This window comes from Pipistrellus hanaki (assembly GCF_964339955.1).
Source record: "Pipistrellus hanaki genome assembly, chromosome: 10".
Lineage (NCBI taxonomy): Eukaryota > Metazoa > Chordata > Mammalia > Chiroptera > Vespertilionidae > Pipistrellus > Pipistrellus hanaki.
In genome coordinates, this window is record NC_140512.1 from 67,391,232 (window position 1) to 67,400,075 (window position 8,844).

Below are 8,844 nucleotides of genomic sequence, written 5' to 3' on the forward strand. Positions count from 1 at the left end.
CTTAGAAACTGCTTTCCAACAGAATTTGGGAAAAGCAAAACAAAAGAAAACAAACAAACAAAAAACAATTTGGAGAGATAAACATGTGTGAAAAAGAATCTACCTATAAATTCTAATGTATTAGCCATAAGAGGGCCACTACCTGGGAGCACATTCAAATGCAGTATCCTGGCCAAATCTTTTCCATGTTCTTTTCCCTTCTATTATATTTCAACTCCCCTTATTATAACTATTAAAGGAGGCAGCAAGCCCAAGCCAGATGAGGTCTTGCTCCACTGTTCAATACGCTACCTGCCCATCCCACCTCTTTCCCCTTTCCTCCCACTGTTCTGTCAAGTCCTGTTAAGTTTGAACAGAACCCTGGGAGAGTCTTATTCTACACTTTAAAATATTCTGAAAGATCTAAGACTCAAACTTATAACAAGAAAATTTAGTTTTGTTTGTTTATTTCAAAGTTTTAATATGTAAATGGTCAAAAACTAAAAGATTCTAAGTTTCTGATTTTTGGTATTATGTTTATAAAATTTTATAGCACATTTTTATTCGCTTTTAGGGTTTTAACTTTTTACTTATTTACATTTATTTTTTTATTTTTTAACCAATCTAAATTGTATTTTGGTATATGGCATAAGACTCTAACTGTACTTTCCCCCACATAGCCTTGTTCCCAAATCATTTATCAACTATTCCATCCTTATCTGCCAATGATCTATATTATAGAAGGCCAATGGCCATAACACTGTAACGACCAAACGACCAGTCTCCAGGTGGTGCATTGATGGGTTTCTTGGTGTGGTGGGTCTTGGTCTTGTGGCACAGTGGTTCTGGAGTCACACCCACGTTGTGGGTCTGGGTCACGCTCTATTTCACGCACTGGACCTCTAGTTCATAAATTCTCATGAATATGATTATTCTTTTTTCACTGCCTCTGCTGTGTCATCAACCTAGTCTAATATATTATTTACATGATTGTAGATTTACAATATGTTTTGATATCTGGCAGTTGAAGTTCTCTCATTAACTTGTTTAGTATTCTTATCTATTTTTGCTTGCTCATACCACCAGATTAATTTTGGAACATCTTTGTCATGTTGTCCCAAAATTAATCCACTGGAACTGTGCCTATATTTATGAATTAAATTAGGATTCATTAATAATTATTTCCATCTAGCAGTATATGGTATGTCTCTCTAGGAGCACCCTGTTCTTAAAAAAAAAAAGAAGAAGTGGAAGAAGAACAAGGGGAAAGGGGAGGGAAGAAGAAGGGGAAAGAGAAGGAGAAGTAGAAGTACATGTAGAAGGGAAAGGGGAAGTGGAAGGGGAAAGTGAAGAGGAGAAGAAGAATCATCTTGAATAATTTCCTGAATTATTACATCATGACAAATGGCAGGTCAGTCTGCAGTGGTTTATCCAAAAGTTTAAAAAAAACAAAAGACACCACTGGATGTCAGAAGGATAGTGGCATATGAGGTCCCCATGGGCTCGCTCCTTAAAGTTTCAACAAATTGAACAGCTATAATTCAACAAAGAATTCCCTGCTCAACACACAACATGTCACATTGAAACATCTAAAGATATTAAATAAATTAAAAAATCACAAACACAGACAAGTTTGGTGATTACCAGAAGGAAAGGGTAATAACCAGGTAGCAGATGGTAAAGAGGTGATGATGAATGGGGACAGAAGGAGGCCTGGCTTTGGGTGGTGAACACAAAGTACAGTTGATGTATTATAGAACTGTACCCTTGAAACTCATACCATTTTATTAACTAATGTCACCCCAATAAATTAAATGAAAATAAAAAAATAAACACCTGCAGGTGGGCAAGTGGAAGCAAAGTAGGGAGATGAGAAGGGAGAAGAGCTGAGATGATACTGGAGGCAGCCTGGAGCTCTCAGCCTGGAGATCCCAGCAGGACACAGCTCGGAGAGGGGAGGAATCAGGGTGCCACTGGCTCTCCCTTCAGCTGGAAGTTGTTACAGTGAGTATTTCTGTGGGAGTGGCCAGTACATTATGCAGCTGAACCCAGTAGCCTGGGCAGGGACAAAGCACAGAGATGTGGCCATGGTTATCTATCAATTCCAGACAGAAAACAGCAACAGGACCCGACCACCTCCCCTCACACTCCCAGGGCCCGCCTCAACTCATCTCCCCAGGGATAGAAGCAGGCGCTAGAAGAAGCTGTATCAATGTGTCAGGTTGCAAAGCACATTATCTACAAACCTGAAAACTAGTACAAGAGAAACATTTTTCCCTGAGTGACAGTCTAATCCCAGTCTGGAATTATTGGATGGAAATACAGAGGGGAGGCCACTGATGAATGCCAGTCACCATTACTGGGAAAATAAAACAAAAAAAAAATGGCACTGTACAGCCATCAGTTCACCCAACCCCCACCCACCCAGCTGCACTGCTAACAACATGTGGCTGCAAGGGATAGCGCTGGGACTTCACAGATTTGGAACACTATCGCCCACCACTGACGCGAAGATAGGGTCAATTTGCATCTTTCTCTTTTATTAGTGTAGATGAATGGGTCACCAAAGAGCTCAAGAAAGAAACGAAAAACTTTTTGGAAACAAATGAAAAGGAACACACAATAACCCTAAATCTATGAGACATAATGAAAGCAGTCCTGAGATAAAAGTTCATAGCATTACAGGCCTACCTCAAAAAATAAGAAAAGCCTCAAAAAAAATTATCTAACCCTACAACTAATACATGTGGAAAAAATGCTCAAAATCACTAACCATCAGGAAGATGCAAATTAAAATAACAATGAGTTATCATCTCACACCTGTCAGCAAACAAATCAGCAAACACAAGTGTTGGTGAGGATGTGGAGAGAAGGGAACCCTAGTACTCTGCTGTGGAAATGCAGACTGGTGCACTCTCTGTGAAAAAAAAAAAAAACAGTATGGAGTTTCCTCAAAGAATTAAAAATATAACTCCCACTTGACCCAGTGATCCTACTTATAGGACTATATCTTAAGAAACCAGAATCACCAATCAGAAAGAATATATGCACCCCTGTGTTCATAGCAGCACAATTTACAATAGCTAAGATCTTGAAACAGCCTAAGTGCCCATCAGCAGATGAGTGAATAAAAAAGTTGTTGTATATTTACATAATGGAATACTACGTGGTGGTAAAACAGAAAGAACTCTTTACCATTTGCAACAGCGTGGAAGGACCTGGGGAGTATTATGTTAAGTGAAATAAGCCAGTCAGAGAAATATAAGTATTTCAAGATCTCACTCACTTGTGGAATCTAATGAACAAAATAAACTGATGAACAAAATAGACTAGGAAGCATGGAAGACTGATGAATTTCAGAGGGATGGCTGGGGTAAGCAGGTGGTGGGGAGATAGCAACCAGGAAACTTATATGCATATATGCATAGTCCATGGACACAGACAATAGGGTGGTGAATGCCCGGTGGAGGAAGTTAATGGGGGTGGGGAAGTGTGGATGTCTGTAATACTATCAATTGATTAATTGGCATTTATTCCAGTAATCCAAGGATGGTTCAACATCTGCACATTACTGAATGTATAATAATACACTATAGTAACAAAATGAAGGATAAAAATGATAGAGACAGAAAGAACATCTGACAAAATTCAATATCTTTTTATGATAAACGCTCTCAAAAAACTGGGCTTAGAGGAAATAAACCCATAGGTAACATCATTCTCAAAGGTGAGACACTGAAAGCTTTTCCTCTAAGTTCAGGAACAAGAAAAGAACGTTCACTATATTCAACAGAATATTGGAAGTCCTAGTCAGAGCAATTAGGCAAGAAAAAGTAATAAAAGGTATATAAATCAGAAAGGAAGAATTAAGATTGTCCTTATTTGCAGATTATATCATATATAGAAATCCCTAAAAGACTCCATACAAAAAAAAAGAACTGTTAGACTTCATCAACAAATTTAGTAAAGTTGCAGAATACAAAATTAATATAAAAAAATCACTTGCATTTCTATATACCAACAACAAAATATTAAAAAGAGAAATTAGCCCTAGCCAGTTTGGCTCAGTGAATAGAGAGTCAGCCTCCAGACAGAAGGATCTCAGGTTCCATTCCAGTCAAGGGAACATGCCAGAGTTACAGGCATGATCCCCAGTAGGGGACAAGCAGGAGGCAGCCGATCAATGATACTCTCTCATCATTGATGTTCCTATCTCTCTCCTTCTCACTCCCTCTACCTGAAATCAATAAAAATATATTTTTAAAAAAGAGAAATTAGAAAAACAATCCATTTGCAACAGTATCAAAAATAAGTATTTAAGAATAAATTTAACCAAAGAGGTAAAATGTCTGAACACTGAAAACTATAAGATCTTGATGAAAGAAACAGAAGAAGACAAATAAATGGCAAGATATTCTGTGCTCATGGGCTGGAAGAGTAATGTTATTAAAATGTTCATACTACCCAAAGCAATCTCCAAATTGAATGCAGCCCCTATCAAAATTTCATGGTATTCTTTTCAGAAATCGAATAAAAACCTTAAAATTTGTATGGAACCACAAAAGAGCCCAAATAGCCAAAGCAGCCATGAGAAAAATGAGAGATATCTGTAATACTTGCAACAATAAAAAATATATACTATATTAAAAAAAAAAAAAACCTCAATTAAAGCAAATGGAAAGGCAAAAAAGAAAAAGGAAAGAAAAAAAAAAAAAAGAACAAAGCCAGAAGCATCACTGATTTCCTGATTTCAACCTCTATTACAATTCAAAACAGTATGGTATTGGCATAAATTCAGATACAGGGGAAATTGTCCCTCAGCCCAGCCTGCACCCTCTTCAATCTGGGACACCTCGGGGGATGTCCAGGACCACTGGCTCCTAACTGCTCACCTGCCTGCCTGCCTGATCGCCTCTAACCACTCTGCATCCTGGCCTGCTTGCCCCCAACTTTCCCCCCTGCCAGCCTGCTCGCCCCCAATTGCCGCCCCCACTCCTGGCCTGTTTGCCCCTAAACACCTCTGCCTCAGCCCCTCCACCATGGCTTTGTCTGGAAGGACATCCAGAAGGTCTCCTGGTCTAATTAGCATATTACTCTTTTATTAGTATAGATACATACATGCACATTAGAGGCCTGGTGCACAAATTTGTGCACAGGTGGGGTCCCTTTGCCTGATTGGTGATTGGGGCCTATTGGGGGAGGGGCGGCTGGCAGGGGGAAGGGACTGTGGGAGGTTGGCTGTGGGAGTGCACTGACCACCAGGGAACAGTTCCTGCATTGAGCATTTTCCCTGATGGTCAGTGTATGTCATAGCAACTGGTGGACTGGTCGTTCTGGTTGTTCCTGTCATTCAGTAGTAATGGTTATTTAGGCTTTTACATATAGAGATATATGGCCAATTAATTTTTGAAAAAAGAGACAAAAATATAAAATAAGGATAGCTTCTCAATAACTATAAGGAGCTGGGCAGGGGATGTGGAGGATGGGCCGCAACCCACCCCTTCGCCCACCAGAGCCTCACAGCCCACAGTTCCTCTCAAGGTGCACAAATTCATGCACTGGGTCCCTCGTCTGTGAATAAAAACCCTGTTGTTCAATGGACACGTACACTAGGAGGGTGAGGGCATAAGTGGAGGGGAGATGGGGGGCAAAGGGGAAATAAGGACACACATGTAATACCTGAACCAATAAACAAACAAAACAAAACAAAACAACCCTGTGGTTGCCCTAGCTCAGGGGTCCTCAAACTTTTTAAAGTGGGGGCCAGATCACGGTCCCTCAGAGAGCTGGAGGGCCGGACTATATGAACTACTAATTCCTACTGTAACACCTCGGCTGCGCTCACTGCCCAAAAAACCTGGCGGGCAGGATTAGACTCCTCTGCGGGCTGCATATGGCCCGCGGGCCGTAGTTTGAAGACCCCTGCGAGCTGGTTTGGTTCAGTGGATAGACCAACAGTCTGTGGACTGAAGAGTCCTGGATTCCAGTCCCAGGCTCAGTTCCGGTCAGGGTTTGAGTCCCGTAAAGGGCACATGCCTGGACTGCAGGCTCGATCCCTAGGAGGCGTGCAGGAGGCAGCTGATCAATGATTCTATCTCATCATTGATGTTTCTCTCTCTCTCTCCCCCCTCCCTTCCTTTCTAAAACCAATAAAAGTATATAGATATTTTTAAAAGCCTGTCGTCGCTGGGAGACAAGTCTTAGTGCACTCAGTTCATTTAAACGCTCAAAACAATGTCTACGAAATACGGAATATCTTTCCAGTTTCCAAAGAAAAAAGTGCGGCCAGGGGAGGCTGAGGGTCTTGGGCAGGACTGAATCCCAACGCCCCGGCATGTCCTCAGATTCCCAGGACCCAGCCTGCGCCCTGAACTGGAGATGCCCCCATAGAACCAACTCTCTCAAACCCAACCCCCACCGAGGCTATACAAGAACGCAGCAGCTGAGCTATGTCCATGTGAGAACAAAACCATAAGCATTTTGCAAATGAATTGCAGATTTAACTTTTCAAACAGTTTTTTTGTTTGCTTTAGAAAGTGCTTCCCTGGGGGAGCACCTCTTTTTTGTTTCTAATGTGGAAAGCCACATTTAAAAAATATATATTTTTATTGATTTCAGAAAGGAAGGGAGAGGGAGGGAGAGAGAGAGAAAAAACATCAATGATGAGAGGGAATCCTTGGTGGGCTGCCTCCTGCACGCCCCCCACTGAGGGTGGAGCCCACAACCCCCAGTGTGTGCCCTTGATGGAATGGAACCACTGAGCCAAGCCCGCTGGGCGCAGGGAGCACGTCTCCAGGCTGCCAGGCCCACGCGCGGGCTGGGGTGCGGGGCCCAGGCTGTACCGGAGGCTCAGGCCGAGGCCCAGCCGCTCCTGGCAGTGCGGTCTCCGGGCGCCGCTTCCAGGAGCTGCCGGAGGGTCTCAGAGCCACGGGGACGCCCGCGCCCCTGCAAGCGCCTTACCTGCCCGCGCGCAGAGCTCAGCTCTCCCAGCCGCTCCTGCTCCCTCCGCCACAGCCCGCGAACTGGCCGAGCCCACTGGGTTGGCCGCCTGCCCGGGGGAGGTGGGGCCGGCCAGCCCGAGGGAAAGCCGGGGCCTGGGCAGGAGGGGACCCGCCCACGCCGGACTCCGTGCGGGGACCTGCAGGGCTGCAGCTGCGGGGTTCGCCCGGCTCCTAGCTGGGCCTCTGCCCTGCTCCCTGCACCCTGCTGGGCTACAGTGAATGTTAAAACAGCAATTTTAACTCCCAAGGCTGAAAGTTGTTTTTAAAAGAAAGGGTTAGAAAGGGTTATGCCAGTGCTAGAAGAAAAGGAGAGAGAGAGAGAGAGAGAGAGAGAGAGAGAGAGAGAGAGAGAGAGAGAGAGAGAGAGAGAGAGAGAGAGAGAGAGAGAGAGAGAGAGAGAGAGAGAGAGAGAGAGAGAACCGGTCCTGCCCTGGCCGGTTTGTCACTGTGGTTAGAGTGTAGGCCTGAGGGCTCAAGTGTGGCAGGATTCAATTCCTGACAAGGGCATGTGCTCAGGAGGCAAGCAGCTGATATCTCTCTCTCTCTCTCCTTTGTTAAGTTCATATCTAGATATTTTATTTTTTTGTTGCAATTGCAAATGATTTTTCTTTCATTTTTTTTTAAATGAATTGTTAGTATATAGGAACATAATAGGTTTTTATACATTGATTTTTTTTTGTGTCCTGCAAATTTACTGTTTATTTATTTCTAGTAATTTTTGGTGGAGTTTTTAGGGTTCTCTATATGAAACATCATGCCATCTGCAAAAAGTGACCATTTTACTTCTTCGTTCTCCATCTGGATGCTTTTCATTTCTTTCTCTTCCCTAAGGTCTCTGGCCGTGACTTCCAATACTGTGCCGAACAACAGTGGTGAGAGTGGGCATCCTTTCTTGCTCCTAACCTTAGAGGAACCGCTTTTAGCTACTCAATATTCAGCACACAAGTTGCGGGTTTGCCATAGACAGCCCCTATTATGTTGAGGTAATTTTATTCTTTTCTTGGGAGGTCCTTTTATTCTACACCCATCATATTAAGTGTTTTAATCATAAATGGATCTTGCATCTTTTTCAAATGCTTCTGTTGTGACTATTGATAAGATCATTTTTTTTTTTTTTTTTTACTTTGTTAAGGTGGTGCATTACAATGTTCGGTTTGCATATGTGTTTTTTCCCCATGAACGTGAATTCTTTTTTAAAAATCATTTGTATTGTTGAAAGTAGTACAGACATCCCCTTTATTTCTCTTATAGACCCCTCCACCCTACCCCTCCTTCTCCCCAGGCTTTCCCCACACTATTGTCTGTCCACGGGTTACGCATACATGCGTTTAAGTTCTTTGGTTAAACTCTTCCCAGTTGCCCACTTCCTTCTGAAATTAGTCAGTCTATTGCATGTTTGGATATGTCTCTAGGTCTATTTTGTTCATCACTTTATTCTGTTCATTAGATTCCACATATGAGTGAGATCATGTGATACTTATCTTTCTCTAACAGGCTTATTTAGCTTAGCACAATACTCTCCAGGCCCCTTCATATTGTCTCAAAGGATAATAGAACATTCTTTTTTTTTTTTACAGCTGCATGGTATTACACTCTGTGAGTGTGACACATCTTTTTTATCCACTCACCTACTGATGGGCACTTGGGCTCTTTCCAGATCTTACCTATTGTAAATAGCACTGCTATGAAGATGGAGGTGCATATATTCTTTGTGATTGGTGCTTCTAGTTTCTTAGGATATATTCCTAGATGTGAGATCGCTGTGTCAAATGGCAGTTCCATTTTAAATTTTATGAGGAAACTCTACACTGTTTTCCGTAGTGGTTGTACCAGTCTACATTCCCATCAACAGTGTACTAGGATT

The 8,844-nt window shown here is 42.5% G+C and overlaps 1 protein-coding gene across 1 annotated transcript in view; it reads right to left on the reverse strand.

The window, feature by feature from the left end:
* Positions 1 to 7,433, reverse strand: part of BLVRA (biliverdin reductase A) — a 45,585-nt gene extending 38,152 nt beyond the window's left edge. Inside the window, exon 1 of the mRNA XM_084896240.1 lies at positions 6,940 to 7,433. The gene's annotated coding sequence lies outside the window, so the exon portion shown is untranslated. The remainder of the gene's footprint in view (positions 1 to 6,939) is intronic.
* Between the last annotated feature and the right edge of the window lie 1,411 nt (positions 7,434 to 8,844).